The sequence below is a fragment of the Strix uralensis genome, chromosome 7 (genome assembly GCF_047716275.1).
Source record: "Strix uralensis isolate ZFMK-TIS-50842 chromosome 7, bStrUra1, whole genome shotgun sequence".
Lineage (NCBI taxonomy): Eukaryota > Metazoa > Chordata > Aves > Strigiformes > Strigidae > Strix > Strix uralensis.
In genome coordinates this window covers 8,342,075-8,352,651 of record NC_133978.1, presented here as the reverse complement: position 1 = coordinate 8,352,651, position 10,577 = coordinate 8,342,075, and positions in this window count along the sequence as shown.

Here is a 10,577-nt window from a genome sequence, read left to right as displayed (position 1 = left end):
TATTTCTAACATCTCAACCACTGAAATGTTTCTGTTGCAACTAGTTCAGAATTGTTTCGGGAAAGAGGAAAATACTCTGTAATTTCCATGGTGGAAATTTTAATAAACAGCACCCTCAAGAGGATTAGAACTCACTTCCTTCACTGTTTGGTGGAAAAAAAAAAAAAAAAAAAAAATCAGTTGCTAAGCTACCACTTTTGAATACAGCTAGAATAATTTCTAAGGGTTATTTAAGGTGTTTAACTACAGAACAGATACTGTGCGGGAATCCGCGTATGCACTAATCCCCCCAGCCACAAGTGCTACTGTGGTGGCCCTGAAGCATCTGCGTGGTTTAGTGTGAAACTGAGGCTCACCAAGATCAAACAGGCAATCAGTCCCCATTATGAGGTGATCCTTTAAGGAGGTGACTTTGGAAAGGGATGAAGAGACAAGCTGCTTTGGGGCTCCCCGTTGCTCTGCACATTTGGGAAAGTCCTTGTGAGAAAAGCTGATGTAAAGAGAGGTCTCATGTTTTGTTCTGAGGGTGATGAGTCCCATGGCCATCCTGGCTTGTGAGCTGAAGGCATGAGAACACACCTGATCTGTTTCCTTATACTACACTGGGATGAGACCTAGACACATACTGTGGACATTTGGGAAGGAAGCATAGCAACCATACCCCACACTGGGTAAGGGGATGACTGACTGGAACTAAGGGCACACTGCCAGTGTCCTTCTTCCCCAGGTCATTAGCGGAGGGCAGCTGCCAGGAAGATTGTAGCCTCTGTCCCTGTAAATCTCAGCCTAAGCCAAGTCATCTTCAGAGTCTTGAAGGAGAGCAACTCATGTGATGTGTCTAGATTTAGTAGTGAAGAGATCTTAAAAATCATGTCTCAGAATAGAAATTGGATGTGCTGAGGAGCAACCACAATTTGCACAGCATCAGAAAAGTCACTCCAGTGCTTCATTCTACCATATGACAGAGTGTATATATTTTCTTTGCAGAAGTAACACCATTCAGATGTCTCTTCCCTCTTCCACTCATTCTTTCCAACTGAACATATATCATACCAATACCACTAAAACTGACTTGCTGGCTTCTTAGTGATAACTTCATTGAGAAGGAAGATTTCCAAGAATACCAGAACACTCAATGTTAAATACAGCAGTAATTTATAGAGTGAATAAATTTGATTCTGATTTGATTCAGTCTGATTACAGCATTGGTGAATAAGGGAAGAGCAACTGACTTCACCTACCTGGACTTGTGCAAAGCATTTGACACTGTCCCACATAACATCCTCGTCTCTAAATTGGAGAGACATGGATTTGATGGACAGACCACTCAGTGGATAAGGAATTGGCTGGATGGTCACACTCAAAGAGTTGTGGTCAACAGCTCAATGTCCAAGAACAGAGCTGTGACAAGTGCCATTCCTCAGGGGTCAGTGTTGGGACCGGCGCTGTTTAACATCTTTGTTGGTGACACGGACAGTGTGATTGAGTGCACCCTCAGCAAGTTCACCGATGACACCGAGCTGTGTGGTGAGGTCACATGCTGGAGGGAAGGGATGTGCCATCCAGAGGGACCTGGACAGGCTGGAGAGGTGGATCTGTGCAAACCTTATGAAATGCAACAAGGCCAAGTGCAAGGTCCTGCACATGGGTTGAGGCAATCCCAAGCACAAATACAGGCTGGGTGGAGAATGGATTGAGAGCAGCCCTGCAGAGAAAGACTTAGGGGTGTTGGTTGATGAGAAGCTCAAGATGACCCAGCAATGTGCATTCGCAGCCCAGAAAGCCAGCCAGCCGTATGCTGGGCTGCATCAAAAGAAGTATGACCCAGCAGGTTGAGGGAGGGGATTCTCCCCCTCTACTCCGTTCTTGTGAGACCCCCCCTGCAGTGCTGTGTCCAGGTCTGGGGCCCACAACATGAGAAGGACATGGACCTGCCCGAGTGGGTCCAGAGGAGGCCACGAAGATGCTCGGGGGGCTGAAGCACCTCCCCTGTGAGGACAGGCTGAGAGAGTTGGCGGTGTTCAGCTGGAGAAGAGAAGGCTGCGGGGAGACCTTATAGTGGCCTTCCAGTACTTAAAAGGGCTACAGGAAAGCTGGGGAGGGACTCTTGATCAGGGGGTGTAGGGATAGGACGAGGGGTAATGGTTTTAAACTGAAAGAGGGTAGGTTTAGATTAGATGTGAGGAAAAAATTCTTCCTGGGTGGTGGTGAGACACTGGCACAGGTTTCCCAGAGCAGCTGTGGCTGCCCCCTCCCTGGCAGTGTTCAAGGCCAGGTTGGACGGGGCTTTGAGCAACCTGGTCTAGTGGAAGGTGTCCCTGCCCATGGCAGGGGGGCTGGACTAGATGATCTTTAAGGTCCCTTCCAATCCAAATCAGTCTACGGTTCTATGATACCCATTTGGATGTTTCTCTCCAATGTGTGGGCAGTGCTCAGGTACAGGAAATTAGATGTTTGATACTAGGTTTAAAATGAATCTTGCAAAAATAAAATAAAACATTGAGAACAAAAAGTCGACTAAATAATTCAGAATTATTATTTTACACTTAATTTAGTAAACTGATTTTCAAAGAGTATATGTTGGGTTCTCACTCTGATGCAAAATTGCACTTAGAATTTGTTGTATGGGAAAATGCTGTTATTTAGCCTTTTTGGTTTAATTCTGAGCACTTTCTCTGTGTTTATCAATTTTTAGGAGATCTTTTATGGATTAAAAACATATCCTTACCATTTAAAAAGACACTGTGATCTAAGGAAGCCTAAGCAAGAATAGCCTTCTGAAGAGTAGCCAGATTCATGCCTAATGTTGTTTCAGAAGAGTGTGAATTCCTAGAGATGGAGTACTCAGCCAGATACAGATGTGACTGGGACTGTCAGAGAGCACATTTAATCCATCTGTCAAAAGGAAGCTGCTTTGTCAAATCAGACCTGACAATTCAGAACTGTTTTCACAGTTACACTTTGGTATGAAGAACTATTTTTAAATTACTTTTTTAAAGCATTCTTATTACTTTTTAAAAAAATCTAGATGCATTTACTAAAGCCAGAAATGAGATGACATGTATATGCGTAAGAAAACCTGGGCAGAAATAACTCATATCTGATCATTATTCCCTGGAACAACAACAAACAGCTCTTTATCTGTGAGCGTGCTATTTGGCTGTAGCATTAACTTAGTTATCAAAACTTTCAAGATTCACATTAATGTAAAACTCCACAAATTATCTTCTATATGCGCACGAACGGCTCTGGTCCCATTATTCTGAGATAATTCATTTCCTCCCCTTCTCCCAAGTTTTACCACCCTTCTTTAGCATGTCTGGCCAATTTTCTGACATGAAAGCCTTACTAAAACATACTGATTGCTTACTTTACCTGCCATGTACAGCAATTTTGGTTAATTATTTAAAATCCATATATATATACATTTCTCTATATATAGGCTCCATATGAATTAGAGGGGTTAATACATAGCAATTACCTCTGTCTTCTAATTGCTTTACTAATTTTATTTGAGATAAAAATGGGCAGGAAATTTTTACATAACTGTTAATTAAGATTTCTTTTTCACCCTTCCAGAGTAGTATAATATACTGGGGTAGAAATACAGCTTAACCTACATTTCACACTCAGCCATATTCCTTTTTATGCTGTAGTTAACAAAGGTGTTCATGAATCAGCTGAAAATCTCAATTCATAGTTGGATGACACTTTTCTTCAACTAACAACAATCCTCAGTTACAAATGCCAAACAGGAAGAGCACATCTGTGGAAAACAAGCCTCTTAAACGGAACGAATGAATAACAATGATGTGTGGGTTGTGCTTTCTATGCAGCAAACTCTGGGAAGACCTTTCTGTGAACAGCTATCTGATAACAATTGAAGACGCTTTGGTGTTCCTACTCGCCTCCCACAGCCCTTTGTATCAGCAGCTCAGCAGAGAGAGTCTGACAGCAAGATTCCTTTGTCATTTGAAATTTCAGGTACTGTAACTCAGCTCAGTGCTGCGCAAAGGGACCTCTGCTGAGTAGCTGTGTGTTTGTACAGAAGAGACAGAAATTTCTCAATGGCCGGTTCTCAGTGTGTGGCACGAATTGATATCCTCAAGTTATCCCAACTAAATCGCCCTCTGCTAAGTAACTTTCATCACCTTGGTCTCCCTGATTTGCACACAGCAGCACCCTTATTTTCAAATAAACAAACTAAAGCCCTACAGCACCTATCTAAAGCCCTGCCTATGCTGTACACAAGAACCTATGCTACATGCAGTTCCTCCCCCAGTTAGTTACAAGGGCCAGGAGAACAGACCACCTGTGCTTAAAGTACCATTAGGTTCTCAGATACCATGATGAAAACTGTAATGTACACGTCTGTAAAATTCAAACGGAATAAAATTCATCTTTACATCCAAAGCTTAGAGTAAGAGGCACTTCCCCATCATTCTCATAGGCCCACCAGAGAGACATTGGATTTGAATATAAAAATGTAGAAGTATGAACATGAGCAAATCATTCTCAACTTGCAAGGTGCAGTCTGCCATAAACAATCCCCCCCTCCTTTTTTTGCATCCATAATATTAAGGAATAACTAAAAGTATTTGCAGTGCTTCATTCATCATATCAGAGACTGCTGAAGAGAGAAAGGACAAGAACATTCACACTGGCAAATTCACATTGCTGTTTTTCCCCAAATCACGGACCAATATTTATATAATCCAGCAACATAAAAACAAGGAACTGTCAGAGTCCATCTCTGAAAATCTCCTTTGACTGCCAAAAGGCAGACCTCACTAGCCCAGAAGAGCAGATAGAAGCCATGCAAATCTTCTTACACCAAGAAAAGGGACACACATTTTAGATAAATGTAACAAACACTTTTAATTTTGCAGAAAGTTCCCTTCCATCTCAGCAGAAGGCAAGTTCTCAAACACTTCAGTGACATGAGAAACAGGCTCTGAGCTGCTCAGTTTCCTTCTTGCCAAAACAAGAAGGTTACAATTTTCCAAATACATGAGACCACTTTTTCCCCAACCATTTAAAATCCCAGTCACTGAAATCAGAGTCTGACAACAGTTAATTTATTTGGACTCCTTCTACCTCATTGACGTGCTAGAGCTCCAGGCTGTAGCATAATCTCAGCATTTTTTTCTCCTGAAGCAGATGCTATTAGGAGGAAATAACTTCAAGTGCTCTGCAGCAATTGCCACATTCCCAAAGACAACTTCCCATCCCTTCCATCAAAAAAAAAGACCAAAATAGAATCTTTCTATAGACTCTTAGGAATCCCTATCCATGGCTTTCCAGCTATAATTAAAGATGAAAAGATGAGACACTGTTTAAAGTCATCACATCTCTGACGGGTTTTCTCCTATCCCAAATCTGTGAATGTGAAGGAAAAGAATTTGCTTTACAGAAAAGATTGGAAATGCGTGTTAGATGTAATGTGCTATTATAGCGATGAATAGCATCGTCTAAAACTCAAAGCACAGGTCTCTGGGGTACCATTCCTGCTAGCTGTACGAGGGACATTTGTATCCAGTGCTTCCAATTTACCCACCTGTTTCTACATCCATTGCCTTAGCATTTGCAAGTCTTTACAGGTCCTAGGCTAGAGAGCACTCACAAAGGCTGAAAGTAATATTAGTTTAGATCATATTTTCTGCATTTTTGGTTCTCTCGTTCTTAATTTTGAAGGACAACTGCAATTGCAATTCATCCATTTAGGCTTATCCTAAAGTCATTATTTGTTATGATGCTGTTCCTGCCTTCAGCTACAAAGAAAATGACTATCCCTACCCCCTCACAGAAGGATTAACAGCCACAGAAAAATGAGTTATGGCTAGTCTAACTGACAGGAGCTCAGAAGCATATTCATTTTCAGAAGTCCACCTAAGCACAGGACAGAATTCTGCACGCTGTGTCTTCCTCACAGCTATGTAAAGCACACAATGTGGTTTTTTTCATCACCAGTCTGCATACTCAAGAGCTATTGATGTTAAAGGTAGCATGTGAACTAAGTGATGTGAAATAAGTGGTGCAATACTATACAGAGCTTGTGCAGTCACACCTATTTTTTTTTTAACATAAAGAGTGTATTAAAAGTATTATCAACATAGGTGGATCATTTTATTTATAGGTGGAATAATAATTATTTTACTTATGTCTCTATCAATCTCCAAGTAAGCAGGCTAGAGGGAAAAATAAGCTAGTCTTCAGTGAGATTGTTTGCAAACACACTTGTATCAAATCAGTAGTAACCAGTCTCATCATTTTTTCTTCAATCCACAGTTTCACCTTTCTTAACAGAATAGGTGCCAGATGGAGCTGCATGGGCTTATTTTGTCTGAATTTAGTTTAGAAGATTCATAGATCCTGGCCTGACTTTTTAATGCCCTCTATCAATAGATTGATGGGCATGCTCATCCACCTTGCTCAGAACTAAGCTGTTATCCAAGTAGCCTATGAATGCTATCAGCTTTTGCCCACTAGACACTGCTGAAGAAATCGTCCTTGAATCATCTGAAGACAAGACATTGTGGGATAAAAATACAGACTGGATGCTGATATACTCCTCAGTGCTTATATAGATTAACACCACACAACGATGATCTCCAAGCAGCCTTCCAAAGCGGTAATATTTCAGTTTAGAGATCAGCGTACAGCTTCCAACCAAATACACTTCAAAATCACAAGCCATGTTAAAAAAACACATGGCACCTCTGTTCTGAAAATATTTTGAAGGGATCTGGTTTTTGAAGTTGTTGTAGTGTAACAATGTACCTATCAGAAGGTACCTATCCACCTGCAGCTACAGTGAAAAAATGATGTGTTCTCCATGATTCACAGTAACCAATAAATGAAAACTAAATAAATTAAATTCTCACAAAAAGTGAGAGAAGATATGAGGCAAATAACAGACATACCACAGCTGCAGCTTTTCACCATGGGACTCCAGAACACACTAAGTGCCCTTCATGTCCTATGCACCAAGTGACATATACCGGTCACTGGGAACATTTGCACGTTACAAATGAAACCCATGTGTTCTGGTCTGTTTTGCATCCAGTCCTGAGTCCAAGAACATGCACAGCTGAAGGTCCACATGTGCACTTCTGACACTGCAAACAGCTCCCCTCAGATCCATCGCACAATAAAGAATTTCCTACACAGATCCAGGCTGTAGGATCAGTTGCTTCTTGCCACAAATATCAGGAAAACAATGACACATTTCTCAAAGCTGACCTGCAGAACATGTCCTTATCTTGCTTCATGAGCTGAAGCCTAAGGATTTAAAGTTTTTTTAAATCTGAAAGGTCTTTATGTGTTTAACGAAATACTTACAAGTATGAACTCAAGTCTTACTTCTTCAATACCTCCTCTATCAAACTGGAGTAGATGCTTCACTAGATTAGGTCATATGTTACCTTTGCATATTAAAAAAGTAGATGGAAATACTGACTTACATTTATTTTAATACAATTGTGTAATTTGAGGTTTATAGAGCCATGCATAAAGCATTTGTTATCCCACCTATAACAAAACTGATCCATTAACTCTGACAATATTTTTAGTACGTATTTTGTTACAAAAGCATTAAGACACGTTATGAATCATTCTGGCATTATGAGAGTTAATAGAATACTATATATTTTTCAGGATTATTAATATTTAGTGTCATTCAGTAAATTAAAAAATCAAGTTTAACTAAGGTTAAAAATATCTGATGATACAGTACATAGATGATTGTGAATGTATATTAATGAAGCTTTACACAATTGACTGGATATCTTTTCGTTAATCACTCACAAAAACATGCCAAACATATATCAAAGACTTCAGCTCCTTTTTCATCCAATCTTCCGACATTTCATTATTACGGTTACCTGATTAATGGATGCAATAATATATGTGGCATGATATGATATGTTCACATTAAATTTTAATCAAATATTACTAAATTCAGAAAACATTAAGTAAATCATGACTGATGAGGCAATATTGCTGTACTGTCATATTGATGGTTAGAGAAACTCACTATGGAGACTTACATATTAAGGAAGAGAAGTAAATCTTATGAGGAAATAGAAGTATCTCAAGTTTAACTAGTTGGTTCTTTTAAAATTGCCTTCCAGCCAAAGCCTGAATATTAGATCCATCAAAAGTATTCCAGTGTCTGTAACTGATATGAATGTTTTGTTTTCTTCTGCTGCAAGTTGTCTCATTCTTTCAAAAGCATGGATTAACATATACTCTGCACAAGGGCCTTTCCCAAAAGATGATGGCCTGTGTAGTGAAAAAACCCCACTATTCCACACTGCAGTTGGGAAAAATTAGCCCAATTTATTTAAAGCCTTGCTATGATCTGAGAAGCAGGGTGTCAGGCACATGGAATACACTTGGTCTGCTTATTTTTACCTGAATTACACTATTGTCACTTTGCAGAAGGTGGACAGGGAAATAGATGGGGGTTAGTCTTCAGAGCCTTGAACTGCAAATGTAAGATGGTTTCATCCTGGAAAACCAGAGAATGTGCCTCTAGTGCAGACAGCAGCTTTCTTTTCAGCTTTAAGTCAGTAGTGAACCTGTTCATCTGAAAATTTGGAACCCATATTTGGCAATAATTCTATATTGCATTTTTAACTGGCAGCAAGAAAATAAAGCACTGAACTGGCTTTTTACTGTTGTGTTTGAAATTGAAAGACAGTTAATTGTATTTGTCTACTTACACTTCCTGTTCTAGTGAAAAGTCAGATGGGATTTGCTTATGTTATCCTATGCTTGCCTTGGATATCCATCTCCCCCTCTCCCTGCTCCCGTAACTGAAAGATTCAACTTACAATCTTGAGGCATTGTTCTTTTTCATATATATATACAAGTTATTTACCCAGAGAATAAACTCCATTTTATGAGTTAGATGACCCCTTAGAAGCTAAATGATGAACCCTAAATACCAATACTGGAGAGAGTACTAGCTAAAAGCCTGCAACAAAACAATTCAAGCAATAACCTGTACCGAAAAAAACCTATTGCAAAAAACTTAGAGCTCCTAGAAATAGATATTCTCAGGGGTTAATTCTAAACTTTCAGTGTTATAATCCATGACTACGCTTGCATAGCATTTGAGTCCCATGATACAGACTAAACAGCTCTCTTCTTTCATTTATTTGTAACTTAAAAACAGAAGTGAAAACAGTCTTGTCATATGACCACCTTTTCGGTAGACTCTGACACCAAGATATCAGACGTCACTGGATCTCATTTGGAGTATGTGAAGTAGTGTACAAGTCCTGCTTAACTGCTTAATGCATTGTATTCAAAAATGTAGTGCATCGCCTAGTACTTGCCATGAGACCTTTCCAGAGTCTGTTTGCCTCTTCACGTCCTGGTTTCACTTTCAATGCCTTTCCTTGCCTTGGAAGGTTATAAGGGGTGTAAGACTTCCTCGTATTATGTGGACGTGCTTACCAGCAAGGGAAATCTCAGTACTAGTGCACTCCAAATATATACTACTCAATTCTGCATCTATACTCTGAATATTAAGAGCAATAAATATTTAACGTGTTTTGATGGAATTTTTTTTTTTTTGATAACTTGCTTTTTGCTAGAAGTCATTCCATATAAAGGATTTTAAGAGAAAGCATACAGATAACAAAGGGAGCGAGAAAAGGAAATTAAAATGCTAAAATGGATACAATGAAACTGATGACCAACTGGGATCAACTGGGAAGGAGCTCTGAGTATTGATACATCTTGGTAGCTCAGTTGAGCTACTGGTTTCACACTGGTTAGTTCTATGGCACAAGGATGGCAGTTAAACACCTTCTTGCTGTAAAAGTGGGTTTGGAATTTTTAGTGTGACTAGCTCATACAACATAATATGAACAGTTATCAGAATAATTAAAGCAAATCACTAAGTTATCTTCTTCCATACCCAGATAAGTTTTGTACAGTTACAAGATTAAAAAGCACAAAATTCCTGTGAGTGTAAGACCTAATAAAAATGGAAGAATACATCCAAACCCACAGCTCTTACCTCAGGCAAACTCCCACTGGTGTTGGCACCTCATGCGATGCAGAGAAGAGTGCAGACACTTCAAACAAAATTGCCTGGAAAGGTTTGATTCACTCTCACTTGATTAATTGAATGAGTATATTATAAGTCAGTCTTACAGCTCTTGCTTTTCTCAGGAATGGAAACATACCAGAAAAAAAGAGGTAACTCAAGGTCCTCAGTAAACTTTAGATCACAGAGCGTGATGTTATGGCTTAGGCCTCAAAAAAAACCTACTGGCTTTCACTAGAATCCTCTGTTAAAGTCAAGGTCCAGCTTTTAAAGACCCAACATAGCCTTGTAGTCTGCAGGGTTGTGTCAAATACCAGACCTGTCAGAAAGTCAACTTGAAATGGGCCTATTTCTTTACCTTTCAGTCTGAGAGAGGAAAAACAAAACAAACCAGAAAAATTCTGGCTGAGCACTCAAGATAGGTGACGTTCATTGGATTTCAAAAAAGAGGCAATTTGTATGGGCAAGGAATGGAATAATTTTCTGTCCAGATAGAGAAACACAACTGCATAGT